Here is a 19,464-nt window from a genome sequence, read left to right on the forward strand (position 1 = left end):
TGATAGCTACCAGCTGGAATAAGACGTTGAATCATCGCAAACAACAATTTTGTGGTTCTTGCCAAGTCTATTGGTTCTCGAAAATAAAACTCATTTCATTATGAAGTTATTCGGGAATGTAGTAAAAAAATCCCGGATAGTGCGATTATTTATCTGTAGTAGGGATATCTATCATTTTTTCCCTTATCAATATCAATACATATTTTGTGAAATATCTATTCCATAAGGAAAGTAGAAGGTGGTCGAATTATATCTCTTATTCAACCACGACTGTAAAATCATTCAAATCCATGCCAAGTAACCGAACATTCGAACTTTTACTTTCATTCGATGTAATAAACGGGGAATCGCCTTAGCGAAATTTTTACGCACCTTTTTCAAAATAAAATATAAAGTAATCCAAATTGGGGGTGTATACGTTATAATCCTACGAAGGCACAGTTCACAATTGTTCCTCACTTACGACAACGCATTTAATCGCGAATTTTCTCGGACAATCCATCGTGGAAAAAAGTCGGAAAAGTCCTTGGGGAAATTCGAAAATTCGCGCTGCTCTTCGAAAGTCGGTGGATGCGCGTGCGAACGCTCGAAAAGCTCGCTCGTGGAAACTAAGCTCAACCGTCCAACGACAAGACCGCAGTCGGTATACTAACAATAAGATAGAAAGTGGCTCCATTGCCCGTCATCATGCTGGCAGCGCGGGCGCATGCTTCGTTAACTGTACTTTTGTAGCTGGCTACAAGATGATGGCCCTCCAAAAATTTTTTACTTATATTTCATCTTCGACAAAAGGGGCTCTTCATCTCCATCCATCGATAACGGTACCCCGCGCCCTCGGTATCTTCGATTTTTTACCTCAGTCTCTTCTCCATTGTGGCGCTGATGGAATTTTTCGTTTGAATCCGATACCACCGGGGATCAGGTTACAGCTTCAGCTGGATTATTGCGAAATCTGAGATGATATCCCCGAAATGAAGGAATTATAATCTGGCAACTTCCTCCAATCAATGCTATCGGTCTCTGATTATTTCATAAGGGTGCGTGTGGGTGTAGAGTGAATTTTGCATGATTAATTTGGCCGTAGGCAAATTGATTTTTCAATTCTTATTGTCAGATACATACTTATGACTTCTGTACAGATTAAATCATTACGAAATATTTTCTGGCTTATACAGGGTGCTCCTCGAAGACATCCTAATATACAGGGTTCAAAAGAAGTGTTGCGAAAAAATTGGAAGGCTCAACATCCTGGTAAAAAAATATATGGTTTTTTTTTAACAACCCCTGCTTAGGTACATCCCCTAAGCTAGATTTCTGTACGAAAAAGTTCGAAATTTCTCTCGGTCTATCCAAGAGGATTCTTCTGAGAATTCATCGGCAAACCGTCTGCTTGTCGTATATCAGTAGAACTTGACCAACTTTATGGTAGCGGTTGACATCTCCGACCACCATTATTGGGTTATAAAACGAAGTCACCCTCAATATTCCAATAATAAGGGAACCGTAATACAGAAGTTGTAAAATATATTCAGGTAACCGAACCTGCCTTTTCAAAGTAAGGTTTAATTGTTCGAGAATATAATTTTTCAAATGATGCCCCTGTGGGATTAGCAGGTTGACCGGCATTATTGGGGCAAAATTGAGGGCTTAGTTATGATGGTAAGTTATTCATCAGATCAGCTCTACGCAGAATATGAATAGATCGAATTTTATGAATCGAAAATGGGTTTTAGTGCCTTCTGACAACTGTGTTTCCAGCTCCTGGCTCGATACACTTTAAAGTTTAATGTTCATACCGCAATGTTGCACAATATAAATGTTTTCAACTTATAACTTTTGCTCAATTTATTTTTGAGTACCTAATGGAAGTTGGAAATTGATAACCACTCAGGTCATAAACTTTTTGTATATATATTCCTTGAAGGAGAGATTTGGAACCGCCGAACCAATGTGTTGTTTTTATAGTACAAAAACATTTCGAGCATATAGCGTATTATTACAAAAATTCCTAGAAGGACTTTTAGTACGAATCCATATTATACCTATTATACTGTCATACGACATCATTTTATGATCCTAATGAATCATAAATGTACAGAGTGGGCAGAATACCCAATAAAAAACATTTATTATTCATTTTCTCACGGACGGGACGTTGCAGAATTTCGTTCGGAACGAAATATGAACAGTTATTCCTCCTCAATCTGAGTTTTATACGATTAACAGTATTTTTCTGAAATCATCTATGCGAATGTTCAACGGCGATGCTTTCCGCGCAACGGCAGGGTCAATACACTATCGAAACTGTTAAAATTGTTAAATTATTGATGAATGAGTAGGTTCGAACACATTGTTACCAGGCAATTAAGGAAGAATTCCCTGGCGGAATGATGGAAGGATCTAGGCATTAACTTGACGTTGCGGGATTTTCATCTCCCAATTTTCGCCAAGGGGTTCATGAAACTTATTCATTAATTTTTAATTACTTTGATTACACGAACAGATGTCATTGCTATCATGTTGCAAATACTAGTACAAAATTCTCAAGGGAAAACAACCGTTGGCCATACAATTACAAGACAACCTTTATAGTACCAAGAAAGTAGAGTCGTCTTTCATATAAAAAATTTTGCCCTACTTACATAGAACCAGAAAACTGACCAAATTTTCTTCTTGCCTTTTCGCTTTGATATAATTCAAATTTTTCTCAACCAATTTTCACCATCAACTAGTCAGTACCTACTTACTCGTATTATCACGTATATTTTTCTTTTTTGACCAAAATTAACTGCTTCAAATGGCTTTCTGCAAGGGCTCACCTGAAACAAATGAAAGTTAGGTCAGCAACTCTATAGTAACGTCTATTGAAATAAATGTACATCTAGGTTCGAGATGCTGTTTTGAATAATCTCATATATACATTTTTGGAGAACTATTATAAGATGAGGAATTCGAATGAAATGTAACTTTCAATTTCTAATCCCAACTGATTGAATAACAGCGGATTTCACAAACTCTAATTGCCCGATCAACGATTTGACAGTCACTCGATTTCCAGAATGCAATCACTGAAACCTTTTAATTCCTGAAGTAGCAATTTGGAATAATCAAATAGATGCATATTGGGTGAGTAAAAAGTAGAGCACAAAATTCATATCACAAGTCAATTTTCATTAAATTAGGCAAATTTTCATGTATAATTAAGGAGTTTTTTATACACCCTTTACGAAGGGTGGAGGGTTGTTAAATTTATTTATATGTGGACCTTAATTTTTGTGCCGAAAATGAATAGACTTCGATTTTATCATTTCAGTTTGAAAAGTGACAGTTTCATCGAGATGCCCCATATTTATAAATTAATCACAAACTTTCCTAGAAGGGAACACCGAAATCGAGTTCAGTAAATTAATGAACCGACAAATGGTCGGAATTTGACTTTGTAACATCTTCCATTGTCCAAAAACGATATCGCTGTTGAGGTTGACTCAAAGTGCCCACATACACACAACGTTCAAACTAGCAAGCTTATCAAATTCACTTTGTTGAAATAAGTTTACACGTGCGTATCCCCATCGAATGAATAACATGCTCGGAGTCGTCATTTTAATCAACTGTTATGTAAAAGTTTTCGCTCTTTGGTTTCCTGAAATAATAAACAGTAGAAAAGTTTAATTGTGGAAGGTTAATAAACTGCACACACTGAAACGTACAATAAACATCTCGTTTGGCTTCAGTAACGTGTGTATTGCTGTTTCATGGGCATGGCAGATGAGCGAGCGAAAGGTTAATTTCAAATTTCGAGGGTTTTCATACGAAAAATTTCATAGGGGGGCAATTTTTATTATAGTGAACATGAGAGCGACTAGCAAATAGCAAATCGACTCTGTTTTGTTGTTATATATTATTTTAACAGCGATAATCCTTGAATGCAGGGAGAAAAAGGATTGGCAAGTTTGGAATAACAACACAACGTTGTAATTTGCAATAAAAGGATATTAAAAAGGCAGATATTTCAAGCACAACTGAAGAAACTACTCGAAGATTACATGAGTATAGACATATCCATGAAGTTTTGTACAATTTAATAGTCAATAGTCCTAGCTTCAAAGAATATTGATGAGTGAAAATTAAGAAACGAAACATAAAAACGAGTAGAGTACGGGAAATAATGAACAGAAATGAAAAGGGGTAGTTGGAACATCGGAATTGAAAGACCAATGGGTGAAAATTGCAGCGTTTTTTCCTCACTAACAATCTGCACATATTCCCACGTTCGTAAACAATAGACGCCATCCGAAGAGATGACCAGATTGATCGGTCTAACAGGTGGTAGTCTACGGTATGAATAAAATTCAACCGGTCCCAAAGAGTTACCCTCGGGGGCGAAACAAAAAGTGGATGAAGCGCATATACAGGTAGCGGGCGTATGTGGTTGAGGAACCCGAACTTCCTTGTTTCCTTGTATACATTTCGGGAAATGTACAGTTATCCACGCCATATGGTCGTTGATCTGTTCCTTTGTAGGAATAGACGTGTGAAGATGCAGTTCAACCCCCGGTTCAAGGGGTATAAGTATACGGTGGGAACACCTTGAGAACGGAAGTTGCAATTTGATGAATTTAATGCAGGATTTGATTGAAATGGACAGTTGGGTGGAGGATGGTATAATGGGGATGCAAGGGTGTACGGTTGCAATTTCCTTCGAAGCTGCATTTTCGAGTTTTTATGCTGAGAATTTTAAAATTTGCTAGGATACCATTCTAAAGATTGTGAAGCTCATACTATACACACTGGAAAATAAGAGGAACCCTTTGGCTGATTTTAGCAATTTTTTTCAATTTTTCATTTATATTCAGAATTCAGAACTCCCCGTGGAGTGAATCGTTGGCAGACGAGAATGTTTACGAACACTCAGATGTTGCGTAATCTTTTCTGAACAATTCGTCTTTAATTCATTGCGATATCTCAATTTTGAGAGAAAAAACAGTAAAACCCAGAATCTTCGAAAACATCCCTCACCGAATGGAAAGGTTGGGACCGTTTGTATGAAGTCGTCAAGGTATCGGCAGTGGTCAATGTCAATAAAGCCATTCGTCATCTGTACACATAAATCAGTAAATATGCACTTCATCGCAGCTGCAAAGAAAAAACCCGCCTCGAAATTACCCCAGTCCCCCAAATCTGCACAACCACTTTCGCAGACATATTTCGACACCCTTTCAACAAAATATGCAGTCCTCGGTCTACCACAAAAATCTTCAGGCGGTATGCCGGAACGAAACGGAGGGAAGTAGCCTGACTGGCAGGGGGTTGTAAACATTTACCACTTATTGCCTTTGCGGCTTCGTGTCTGCCCAAGTCCCGTATTGTGTGGATAACAGGATTTGTATCAATGGGGCCGAAAAGTTGATAGGATGAGAATGGGACTTGTTGGGCATAAAACATCTCAATATGCCTGGTTTATTTACCCAGAACTGATGGGCCTTGGGAGGGGCGGGATGCATTTCGATCTGATCTCGGTGTTTCAATCCTTTATTTTATGGCCGTAGTAGAAGTATAAGGATTTGTGAATTAGGAATTTACTGAACTGATGCGTATTTTCCATTCACATTTATTTTAGCAGTCGGTTGGCCATGAAATAATTTTCTCAAGTTTTTGTAACTAGAACGGAGTGTGGTTGGCACTCATGAAATGTCGTTAATTTCATAACGCCGTTGCCACAACTTATATCAATTAATATTACGCAAATGCCGAAAGTGATTGAAAAAAGGGACAGGGTTTCAGGAAGTGCTATTTAGAATTCAGGTCCGCTCATTCAAATAGTCAATACCCTGATATTCTAAAATCCACAATACGTCAGACGGTAGCGAACATATTCAATGTAAGAGAATTTACCTAATGTTCCATTTGAATCTAAACGACTTATATTTCAGCTGAATATTTCCACAATCAGAAAGATTGTGAATGAAGAGGATAACAATGAATTTACTTCTATTGAGAGACCCAAAAAAGTGATGGCATGTGAGAATTTTATGTTTGAGTGATTTAATGCGAAAAGTTTACTGCAGGATTTTCGATGAATGTCATTGTAGAATAAGTTCCCGAAAATTGATTTTTCTATTTTTCATTTGACTTGTCCTATTCATTGTAAATGTCTTAAGGTACCAATAAATACCTAATTATTATTTTAATATCAATGTATTAAGATGGACAGCCACAAATACGCGCCAGTTGTCCTGTTAATTGTTTATTCATGTGAAATTTTTGTTCAAAGGTGAAGTTCATCTTAACTTGAAACTTTAATTCCTTCTACTTACATTGATGCAAGATGATTTTTGTTGAAGAATTTAACATTCTTGTAATTATTTAGTTAATTCCTTCGGGAGATACCCATTCCCAACCATTGCATCATATGCATTTCATCTTCAGGTTAATATTTTTGAAATATACAACTGATGTAACGTATTTAATCTTTAACCAAAGAAGATAACGAACAGTAACTCTCCTCAAGCTAGTGCATATTATGATATTATACTGATCTCTTGTATTTTCCATGCAAATAACTGGATTTGGTATGTCTTCAATCAGTTTGCATAAACTTCAATTATGTTCGTCACATATTTTGCGAAGAGATCCGACATTGTGATAAAATAAGTAATAACAGAAATTTTTACGTAGAACGGACAACATAGCGTTGGTTTAAAACCTAAAAATGTTTTGACAAGCGTCATAACCCCACATTTTCGTACTATAAAGAGTGAAATGTGTCAAATTTCAACCGAGTGCTAAAATAAAAGTGAATGGAGTATAAATAATTCTAAGTAAAAACGTCGACTTGATAGATTTTCGATTAATGAGTTCGATGCATTTGCCCAGGGCGGTGTTCTCGAATGAATCGCATTCAAAATGATCTTTCGAATAAGGAATGATATTTCGGTAAAATTTTCAATCCGAACATTTCCAAGAAAAAGAGTAGAAAACATCAAGACATTTCCAAACATTTTTAACAGAAATAATGAGAACTGTTGACTGACTTGGAGGAGTTGCTCAATATGGTTATTTTTCATGATTTAGCACCAGTGTCTGAATGATAAACAACAGATTTGACAGACATCACCGAAACAACATGACCCCCTCAGCCTGTCAGCATCGTCACGAACCTATATTGGAAAATACTAAATGTGCAAATCAAAGACGCACCTTGGAGCATAAACTCCAATATGTGTGCTTTCGTAAGGATACGAAGATACATTCCTTCGCATGCGGCATTTTCACCTCTAGAATCCATAAAGAACCACAAACACACCTTCGAATTTCTCGACTGCGGCGGTCTGGGTCCAACTGATTTATGAAAAATTATCGCCTCTCGACCATTTTCACCAGTCCCCAAGCTCGCAGAATATCCAAGATCCGCCGCCATAAACGTAAACATATAAAACGTTTCGGATAGCCGGCACGAAAATGGTCAGCGCGTAATAATTGCACAACCCAAGAACTTCTTATATGGCCATAATTTGATACCTACTTGAATTTATTTGATTAGAACGCGTTCCAATTCCGAGCGGTGTATTAAGCAGTCCTTAGCGGCTCTAATGATTATTTTTCAAGCGCGGCCGGTATAGATCATTATTCGATTTGCCATTTCGATTGTGTTCCGAGCTGGTTGCTAGATTGACTAGCGTCTAGAAATGGTAAGGATAGGTGAGATCGGGTTTTTTTCGCCGTTTTGTGCAATATTTGGGAAAGGTCTTCTTACGCTTCGGCTCTGTACCATCTCGTCCGTTCTTACCTAAGCATGAATGGAATTTTAGATCGCAAATCGAGCGTGAAAGCTTTTTTTGCTAGGTTAGTATAGTCTAGAAGACAATGAAAGAAAATAAAAACACGTTTTGTTCAAAATTAATCCACAAAATGCTTCATTACCATCATTTTTTGGAAATAGAACTTTTCAACAAACCAATTTGTAGCAGTTAGAAAAGTGTCGATGAAAAGTTCCTTTCTACGCTCTAAGAAACATGAACAGCAATGAAATCGATAAACGATCGATTCGAGGGAGCGGTTTGCTCAGTAAATTCGTGAGCAAATGCAACATTTTTTATGTGGGTCGCTAGAATTCCTACATGGTCCGCTGAACCGTTGTTGGGTTATTGAACTTGATGAATTTCGGTAGGTGTAGATAGATAAATTCGTCATGTACTAGAGAAAACATGGACATGCATCATTCGTAATAGTAATGAATGTGGGTTCTCATGGCGACTTTGATTGGTTGGCTAGTACTTGTAGCGGTAATTTTTATCGCCTGTGTTCTATGGAAACTTGTCGATTGACTGCGGGGCGATAAAGATTGGATAAAAATTTTCGTGATGCATTTTAGTTTAGGTAAATGCGGGTTTTTGTTTATTTTACAAGGCCAAAAACACTACTCGTCGAAACCCTTGACTTTTATCAAACTGACGTTAATTTGTATTTGTAAGAAGCCTTAGGCAGGATGAATTCTGTGATCATGGATTTGTTTACATTTGCTTATGGTTTACGTCAAAATAATTCAATTTTTTCGCTGCCTGCATCGTCAGTGTTTTCTATCGTTATATTTCCTATACCAACCCTCGTATCAACCAATGGTTGTTCCTACATGTAACAACGGTCCGGACAAAAAACTAACTGGTCCATCAAGTCAATAGATTGCTTTCCTAACGAACCCATTAATGCGAGATCAATTCCAATCTTCGGCCTTCTATTAACTGGCAATCCGCGTTGAGCTGCATTCACAATCAATTCGCGGGCCGAAGTGCACTTCGGCACGAAATTTACCATTCGCAATAATCTTGGTACCAAATACTCAAATGAATCAAAAATGTAACTGATCAAAACATAAGCATCAGCATCATCTATAGCCGGCACGAAATTGCTTGCCGAAGTGATAGTTTGCAACTTGCAAGAAATTTTGGCTTGAATTTCATTGTGAATGGAAACGGAGAACGCCATATGCTAAGCTTCCGTGCCGAAGTGCACTTCGGCCCGTGAATTGATTGTGAATGTAGCTTAACGCAACCGTCGAGTATTTCGGCGTCTTGGATTTTGTTAAAACGTCCATGTCACTTTCTCCCTCTGCAAATCGTATTCCGTCCGTAGATTTCTAGCTTTCTCCACGTGGAAATTTAACGGGCGCGAACAATAGAGATACGTACTTCGAAACTCCGGAGTGTGGATATCACATAAGAGACGTTTTGATTAGAAATTGAATTGACGGTTATTATAATTCTTAGATGCCGAATTACTAGCCACATAAGCTGAGATAATTAAAATGATACAGTCTGGACCTACTGCGACCTTGAGATCTTTTGTGCTTCTCCACTACAGGAGGTTTGATGAACAAATGAATTCCAGTATCTTGGATGGCTTCAAAGAGAGGACCTGGTTGCTCTTAAAAGTCTCTCGTCCAAAGTGTCTTCTGCGTAAGCTAGCTATATCTGTCACCAGGTGATCTAGAGTTTCATCCTCCTCCCCACAGAAACTGCACTAGTCAGTTTCTGCTAGACCCATTCTAATTAGGTGCTCCCTGAGCAGCAATGCCCTGTAATAAATCCATTGAGAAGGCGTAGCATATTCTTGCAAAAGTCCAGATATTTCTAAGATCTCGCAGTATTCAAGTTTCCGAGGAACTTCTTGAAGTGTGCCAGTCTCGAAAATACCTCCAGAGTGATTGTTTTTCGGTGTTTTCTTCTCCTGAAACTCTTTTTGTATGTACAGTCCCTGGCCATATTATTGCATTGATTCGATGCAAAATCTCAATATTGAATTATTAAATTGAATGTATATGTTACATATACTTCATCTGTAAATGGTTTTCACATATAATATATGATATTCAATAAAAAATATTGATTTATTGATGATTAAACATGAAATTCTAATATTTTGCTGAGCCACCCTGTGTAGCTATGAGAGCTGTGAGCATGAGAGCAGAATTGTTCGGTTTGCTGCGTTCGAAGATAATGATTTCATATGTGGATTATCGAAATAACGTCCGAACCTGCAGAATGCAAGACGTCCACTGGAATACATAGTACTGATTCATACTTAAGTACTAATACTACAACATCAAAAATAAATTCCAAATAGAGCAATTTAATGAGAGTCGTAGGTGAAACTAACATTCTGTGGAAATGAAATTCAAATATTCTGCTTTTTCCTCGAGCAATACCAGTAAATATAAAAAAAATCCTCAGTGCGTCTAATAAACTGGCCAGGGACTGTATATACATCTATCTGTACTACAGGAGAGTTCCTAGCCATAGGAAGGAGATTGTGCTCATATTCTTAGGATGCAATATGGACTAATCTGTCTTCACCACTCACCAGATGAAGAGGTGATTTGGAATGATCTCCAGTACCCTAATTAGGCACGTTCTTATAGTTCCAATGATGTTACCACAGGTTAGCTTTTGTATTCCATCGAGGGTTTGTTGTTCTAACATGCCTTGGCATGCCAAAATATTGCCTCATAGCTGATAACTGGTCACACGATCATGATGTAGGTACATCCATCCCAGTACTTTTGGGTAACATCCCAAATATCGATCAACAAACACTGTTGGAAAAATTCACGTTACCAGTATTAATAATATCAACAAATTCGGGTCATCTCGGTTACCCTAGCATCTAAAAACCATTCGCGAAACTGAAAAATGAAATATTTCTTAGTGTGTATCGATCTACAAGCGATTTTTCCATCTCCGTACCGCCCACAACCCCGGGACATCCGAATACATACATGGAGCCGGCAAGCCACATTCCAATTCCGAATTCCAGAAATTCCCAGTTGCCGGTAGTCGAGTCACGCAGCTAGCGCCCATCTACGTCATCCGTCAAAACATGGCGTTGCCAGTGACAACGACACTGGCGCCCAACCGGGGAGCTTCGACGCTTGGCGTCGGTCGTCTGCCGTACCGACCGACGCCGCTCGGATATCGAAAAGTGGAGGAGGATTATGCCGCAAGAGGCTCTCGTCCGCTGATGGAATTCCGACTGCAGGAACCGTTTTAATCTTGATTCGCAATGGCGGAACATCGCAATTAAGCACTTCTCCAGTTTTGAGTCAACTGGGGAAAAAAAGGGGAGATTAAACCGGTCCACCTCACATTTGATTGTGAGCGTGAAATTTTTCTGAATTATGGCAACGCAGCTTGGCAAATGAAGTTGGACTCTGCAAGACAAGATTGTGTGGCCTAATGTTCTCATTCTACCAACTTGGGCATACAGGATTTTCATAACGGGGTAATATTTGAAAGACCAAGTGACGAAGTGCTTGTGGGCAAAAACCTTGTACTTTAGATTTCTCAACGAAGTATTTTTGCAGGAACGTCGTGGACAATATATATCATCAAACAAGCTCGGTGGATATCTTCTCAAATAGGGAATTGTTCAGGCAAATCTAACCTAACCTTATGGTCAGCCAAACTGACTCCCAACTCCAATCTTCGCAGATACTGAAGCATCCTTTATGGCATAAACCAACAAAGGTTTACGTATGGGCAGAGAGCTTATACAGAAGTTGCTGGTCTTCCCTAAGTACTCGTAAAAGCTAAAATAGAGCCCATTTACGATTAATGTTATATAGAGAAGAAACAGAAGCACCTTATTGTGACGAGAATTCACGAAGGGAAGATATCTAAGAATTCAATTTAGAATCAGGGGAGTAGAAGGTTTTTTTTTTTGGTGTAGCAGGGGGAAAATCTGCAAGACAGACGAACCACCCTCATCTCCTGAGGGGGAACAGTGTGGGGTTTCTCACTCTCCTGAGCTCGAGACCCACTAAAAACCCTACTGCTTCTTGAATTTTGGTTCCGGGCATTTGTCTATAAACCGTTAATCTCTTGGTCGGTTTTCTTCTCGCACACTATCGTGCTAGGATTTGTGTGTTTATCCTCTATTGGATTAACACTTTATTGAATTTTTCAATAAGTTTCTGTTGTTATTTTAATCTCTTTTTAATTGATCTCTTGGTCTCCTTCGGTAAATTCGCATTCTCCTTTTGTCTTCCTCTGGGTCGTAGTCCACTAGTCTCCTGAGTTCTTGATTCGGATGATTTTTCGCTGCACATCGTAGCAGCTTGTTTTCAGTGGCCTGAATTCTTTTGATATGGCTCTTTGCCGCGAAACTCCAGGCAACTGATCCATAAGTCAGTTGAGGCCTAGCAACGGCTTTGATTAGCTTCAATTTTGTCTCTTTCGACATGTGGCCTATCAGAGGATAGAGTCTATTCATCGCTGCTTTCGTTTTGTCGATTGCTTGTTTGATATGACTTTTCCAGGTAAGTCCTTTGCTATGGTTTCTGTCTTATTTAGCCTCATCAGAGCAACGCCACTTCCACCAATAGGAATTGGTGAAGGCTTTATCCTTTCAACAATTCTGCACCTAGCTAGTTTTAATCTGCACGTTTCCCACCATAACCAGTTTAAATTTCGAGCAGTCAATTACTTTTGACCCTCGAACCTTGTCTTCGAAACATCCCGAATTTTGAACCGTGCCAATTGGAATTCGCAAAACAATAAGAATACGCATACGTGCCACCGGTGCACTGGCGAGAGGTCACCGTAAAACAATCGACAAACCCATTAACGCCCTACTGATAAAGACATTCAATATTGAAATCGCTCTCCTCCACTTGAATGGGCGCTGGGCGTAAAAACCGACTGATGTAATAATTGTAGTAACCACATTGTTAGAGTGGTCTTGGGATTGGAGGAGTGTACCACTTGCTTATGCAGAAATTTCAATGGCGTTCAAAATCGTGCTCGAGAATTGCATTGCAGTCATCCATCTCTCCAACCAACGACAAACGAGGGTCAAGAGCCGCCGTATAGCTGAAGGTGATTATATGAGGATTATTCAGTCGATTTCGTGGCTCCAGAACGGAGTAAGGATACGTGAAGGAACTAAGTTTAACTCCATTCCGTCAGGCAGGAGAGGGTTCTCTTGTCTTTCAACATATCGAGTGGAATCCACGATCATCTACAAAGGTTGTTGGTGAAACTCTCTGTCCGAGTCTTTCTTAGTGAAAAACTCAACTTTTATAATATATTCCATTTGCTTCCTCAATTTTGGACAACTGGACAACTTAGTATGAATGATGAAGTAAACATTGGTGGACATTTCCCTTCATCCAAAACATCTCATAGATGTAAATCCTTCCCTTACAATCCTTCCCTTACAGAAAGTATGACTGCTATATAGTTTATAGAGAGATAAATCAAAATTGGTAATAAACAAAGTGGAGACCGTCATCACTTACATACATAATGTGAAGTAGTGACATGAGATGACCTGAAATAATACAATAGTCTCTTAAGTATCAGCAGTTTTTGAAATTTATTCTCCTTCTCATTTATGGGAAATGAAGCCCAAGTATACAAGAATCTAGAGTAAAGAACCTCTTAGTTATCAGAAAGCAAAATTGTGAAAATCATTGACTTGGATGATGGAGGAATTTCCTAGAATAAACTGATTTTATATCGAAGGTACCTAAAGATTATTATACAGAGGATATTTTCAGTCGAAAAATTCATCCTGCAAAAGAACAACATCTCCGTCCAATACACTTTCAGTGGGTTACCTTTTGAGTGTTTATTTTCGTCTGAATTTTTATTTCGAGTATCTCCTCGTAATTAGTATCAGATTTGGATAACCTTTATGTGAAAATTGCAGCGTTTTTTCGCAGTAAACGACCTTATAGTTGAAGCGTATCGCCCGAGATCAGACAAGCAGCCGATAAGTGATCTACCTGAAATTGAATCGCACATATGAGCCTACAGAGACCATAGAGAAAGGAAACGACCGTATTGAAAAGAGTGGATGTCGTAACGTGCTGGTATATGCTCGCGGCTACTCGAAAAGAAAGTGATATGAGACTGCCTGTGTTATGTATTTGATGGTGGCGTTGCGAACTTTTCAGAAGCGGCGTTTTTGGGTGGAGACCGTTACTTGTTGGAAATCAAGTATCAATCCATGAGATACTTTCGATCGATTCAAACACGTGGCTGATCTTATGTTCCAAGTCTGTCAGAAAATGATTTCAGGGAAACTTTTTTGCATTTAGGTAGGGCCAAAAAATCAATGACTCAAAGACAAATATACTATGATTTTTTCCCAAATATTATTGAAAAAAAAGTTTTTTAAGAATGCCAGTGGATTCTACGTAAAACATAAAATACCTGTAGAAGGTACAAGTTTCAGACCACTTACATCAAAGACGAAAAAGTTATGTGATCTTTCCGAAATCCCAAATCAAAATCTAAATTTTTTCACAATTCTTTCTTTCTTTGTGGAAGAGCTCTGAAAAATGTCATATGTTTTGCTGTAGCTAATCTAGTTTTCAAAAGCACCTCATTGGACATCGAATTTGAGATACACTGGAGCCATTTTCTCCATATACAGGGTTGACCAAACTTTTCTTCCCTTAAAATAAGTCTCTTAGAGAAACCCTGTCACGACCACCGTCGAATACTACTCGATTTTGTACCAAATTTCATCGAGTCACCTCCTATAGTTTACGAGAAAAGTTCACGGAAAAGAAATTTTTTATAATTTTGTTATGCAACATACCTCGAAGTAAAACCTTCAAGGGGTTATAATTTTTTTCGTGAACGATCCAGATTCAAGATTCGATTCGACCAGTCTATTCTACAACTCTGATCATCGCCTAACGAAGAAAGAGAATTGTTCCGTCGTGTCGATTCTATATGGGTCAAAAGCTAAACTTATCGACACCACATCGGTTAACTACCTTTCGCTAATTATAACACAGATGATCCTATAAATACATCAGGTCGATCGTTATCTTATTTTAACTTGACGACTTACCAGGAACCACGGTGTTCTATATCCTTTCGAAACTGGGAATAGTTACGTTGTTTGCTCGGGAAAAATTCAGGAGAATGTGACGAACTTGAACTATTTGAGAGAGTCTTGAAGATGGTTTTGTTAGCGCTTGAATCAAGTACATTTCTGGAACGTTTTCAGATCCAGGAAGATTCGATGAGGTACATAGATTTTTACCAAGAACATATTTCTGCTTGATTTGCGTATTTAAAATGAATTCAGTCACATTCATTTGAGAGATTCGAGCCTTCAACATTTCTGGCAGTATCTCCAATTTTTCATAATTTGAGAGAACATCAAGACATATTGAAAAAATTCGAGATTTTCGACGTAATATTTCCTGATTTGTTTTAGCAGTCGTGATACGTTTATGGATATAACTTCACGGTATGAACTTTGTTGAGGTGACTCTTGGAAGTTTCTTCCTACTGGCAGTTTCACGTTTCACGCATCTACTTCACTTCAGTCACACAACAATTGTAAATGGTCGAATCTACTAGAGCAATTACCATACTCATTTAATTCCGTTCCATAAATTGGCTCGTCCGACGGTCCATCAACAACGCATCCCAAAGCGAACATCGTTTTGGTCCAGTTAAAAATAAGACTGTCATTTCTTCAAACTGACTCGATGCACTCTCTGTGTTCCGACTTCCTGAGAGTTTCAGCCCATTGCCAAATTGGAGTCTTTGATTGCCACCCGCGGTCTGTTTTGATTCATCTCAACTCACTCAATGGATTTGGATATTTCGGTATTTGACTCCCATTTTCAATCGTTTTTATGTGAAATGTCACCTTTCCAACGAGTATAGATTTAAAATTGTTCGATAGATACAACGAAATAATGAATATCTTGTCCCCCAACATACTCCTCTAGTGAGACCTTCCGAAAGTCCTCCAATCGCACCGCAAGGACGAACGAAGGACCTACGCAACATAATGTTGTAAGATACGCCGATTCCTCCGCTATGCCAAAGAATATCCTCACCTTGAACAGGCACTGTTGCAATGAGCCTTCCTTCGGTTTCTCAACGAAAACAAGGAGGCGTCAGAATCTCCGCGATATTGTGTTCGCTTACCTGCAAAAAAATACGTATTATTAGAGTTCGAGAGGATAGGTATCTTCTCCATTGTGTATAACGTTCCGATTTTTCATACGGACGGATGATGGAGCGATCGATGGTTTCGATAATGTTCGGTTAGAACGAGAACAAGACTCGTAATTATCGAATGAATCTTTTTTACCGTACGATTTCTTGTCGGTATCACCGTTGGCCATGTTACAAAACCGCGAAAGTGAGAATATGAAGCTGATAAACTGAGGTAGTTCGAGGAGATGGATACATTTCGTTCGATCAGGTTTTGTTCATCAGAAGGTTAACTGAAAGAACGTGCAAGCAGTCTCCACAGAAGCGGTATCTGTAATAAGCAGATCTGTATACTATACACAGAGTCGTAGAAAAAGTTATAAAAGAGAAAACTATAAAAATGTAATAAAAATATGATTTTTGTGCACAGAGGTTTTTGAGCCGTGTTTCTTTATGTGGATAGCATATTCATTTTTGAAACCATCTCCACAGACGTAGTGAAACACCCACTCTAGTGCAATGTCTCTCCCTGACTTATGTTCCCTCTAATCTACTGTCGTTTGCTCATCTACTATTTAGGGGTAGTTAACTGGACGGTGAATGAAATCCATCAGAAAAATGGAAATGGCAATAAGGATATTGAGAAGTGACACTCTTGAGAATGGTAGCTTATCATTGAATCAGGAGCCTTTTCATATAGGGAAAGCCTTGGAGAAGCTTAAAATATGCGACATATGTATGAACCGTAAAGGCCACTGTGAGGGCCTTTGATGGAGAACTGACCCAAGAATGTGTAAGTGGTTTTATAGTAAGTATATCTACCTATTTCTGGGGGTTTTCGAGAAGTTTTAACAATCCAGTCAAGACTTTTCCACGTAAAATTTGAGACTATTGAGTTAATATTCCAAGAACCTTGTGGTTGAGATACAGGGATGAAAATAAACCTTAGTTAAAATTTTATGGAGAATCTAAAAATGTAATTTGAAATAACAAAGCTTTGCTCAACCGAGAACAAAATTTCCTTTCGCTTCTCTAGATACTTATAGTTGACCCTTTGCTCGAAACACCCTGTATATACTGGGTTATATAATGAGTTTCGAGAATTGAGTGTGAGTATTTGTAACATACGAACCCTATTACATGATCAAAATCGAAGAAATCCAAACCGCCAATCATAGCCAAACCTTAAATCCAAACTGTAAAAAAAATGATATCAATCTATATGGACGGACTAATTAATTTTCGTCATCATTCACGACCCCATCGGGAGTTGCTTTCGACTGGATCGAAATCGAATAAAACCTGCATAATTCCAACAACCGAAGGCTTCGATAACTTTAATGATCCGTTCTCTCCTAGATCTCGGACTTATCTTTTATCTCTTTTGGATCGGTCAGAAATATCGATATATCACTCGAGACGAAAGAGCAATTAAATATTCGAAATTGCAAATTGCGTATATCGAAAAGAAAGTCACAATCGACATTTGAGCCGATTCTATTAACATATTGTTGTCCGGTTTTACTTTCGATATTTCATAATTTAGCCGAAGGCCTTATCAATTTAGCGAATTAATGAGGATCGGAGGGAACGAATTGAAAAGTATGAATGAAAGGTTTGGCATTATCACACGTAGGATCGAGATAACTGATCCTTCTCCTTCTTCCAGCTCGGAGATGATTATAGAAATCTGAACTTCTAGAAACATAGGCAACATAGCTATTCGGCTATTTCTTATAGTCCTTCTTAAAGTTCCTTCAAAACTAAGCATTGAAGGAGGACGAAATATTGCATCATAAAGGAGGGATCTGTAGCCTTCTATATACAGGGTGAGTCTTTGACCTCTACATGTATTTCAACAGAAGATTCCTGAGACCAAAACAAACACTTCTTCCTTTACCATTTTTCACAATTCGGCTCGGTTGAAAAGATACATGCAAAATCCACATTTATCTAGGAAAAAGTGTTCATTTTACATCAAGAATCTACACGTCAAAGATTCCCCTGTATACTCCAGAGAGGAGACGTAGACACACGAAAAGTGAGCCAAGAAACGACCGATGAATAAAATCTGAATGAACACCGCTAAATTTATGGCGACCATTGCCTCCAAATCTAATTATCGATTCATTGCGAGTTCACTGGCACTAGTTCAGTTCAATGGGTTACTCCGGTTCTCAAGACATCGATCGATATCGCACCATCTACATGACGTTCGGCGAACCAACAGACATCGATACGGCGCACAAGTCGCCACCACGCGGGCGGTAGAGGAACCGCGCGGGCAAAACACGCACGAGGCGCGTTGCGGCAACTCTCGACCTTTACAAGGCAGTTTATTGACCCGCGTGACGTATGCGGAAGACGGAGTGACGTCACACGGCATCGATTAGCGGACTGCCGGTTGGTGGCTTCCCAAGCGCTCCGCGGGTACATGGAAGTCGAGTCGATAGGATAGACGCGGAATTCCGATTCCGAGGAACCGAAGGGATTAGAGAATCGAGGTGTGGGTGTAATGGGAGAGAAACCATACGTAATGGAATGGAATACGGATTCGTGCGAGCGACTGGACTTGGTCACGAAGAGGTTGCGAGCAGAAATTGGTCGATATTTCAACGATTATATTTTCAGCTGGAAATCCGGCTCGGAGGACCAAAGATGTGTCGATAATGTCAAATGTGTTACTAGGGCACCAGGAGATTGTGAGACTGCTGAATTTCCAGATAATTAGTCAGGGCTTCCAGGACTGATTTTAGGGGGGCATCATGATTTCATATTTGAAATTCTGTAAGCTGTTGTTGATATGAAATAGATAAATCCTAATAAGTGTTATATAAGCTATTCGTTTGAAAGAAAACTACTTCGAAACTTATTCTTATTTGAAGGTGGAAATAAAATCAATTTTCAATGTTCGAAAAACTATTTCTCACGAGTTCCCAAGTGACAACTCTTCTAGTAATAAATATGAGAATTTCATCGATCTCGGCAGAACCGTTCGGTCTGGACGAATTTTTAACCGACTCCATTTTTCGGGAAATTTTCGAAGGTCAACTTTCAAGTCGTTTATCTTCTAGGAAAATCATCGCAGATCTTAATGTGACACATATTCTAAAACAACAACTCTTCTGCTTAATTAATCAAAAGAATTCTGAGAAGAATTGATAAGAGCAGATGAAAAAAGTACATGGAGAAGAATGTGGGAAATCTAATAGAATATGGGATTGTCTAGCTAGAAACAAAAAAGAATTAAACCGTCTCTCTACCCAAAAACCTATCTCGCGGATAATAATCGAAAAAGACATTTTCTCATCGTTCGAACGCCCAAAGACTTGAACCCTTCGCCTTAAATATTAAAGCCCATCAAATTCAGATGCTAATGATCCGAAAATTGGCTGGCACGTGCGAGTGACATTTACAACGTCACGAGCAAACCTTCAGTTACGTCACGCTCGGATGGGGACATTCACTTTTAAACAGAGTCGAATTCCGTGGACCG

The 19,464-nt window shown here is 38.7% G+C and overlaps 1 protein-coding gene across 4 annotated transcripts in view; it reads right to left on the reverse strand.

Annotated features, from left to right (window-relative positions):
* The window catches only part of LOC123306296 (probable nuclear hormone receptor HR3), an 89,352-nt gene that overhangs the window by 45,793 nt on the left and 24,095 nt on the right, over nt 1–19,464 (reverse strand). Inside the window, exon 1 of one of the 4 annotated variants that reach the window (XM_044888214.1) lies at nt 373–633. The exons of the other annotated variants lie outside the window; for them this stretch is intronic. The gene's annotated coding sequence lies outside the window, so the exon portion shown is untranslated. Of the gene's footprint in view, nt 1–372; nt 634–19,464 lie in introns of those variants that run through there. 4 annotated transcript variants of the gene reach the window in all.

The sequence above is a fragment of the Coccinella septempunctata genome, chromosome 2, assembly GCF_907165205.1.
Source record: "Coccinella septempunctata chromosome 2, icCocSept1.1, whole genome shotgun sequence".
NCBI lineage: Eukaryota > Metazoa > Arthropoda > Insecta > Coleoptera > Coccinellidae > Coccinella > Coccinella septempunctata.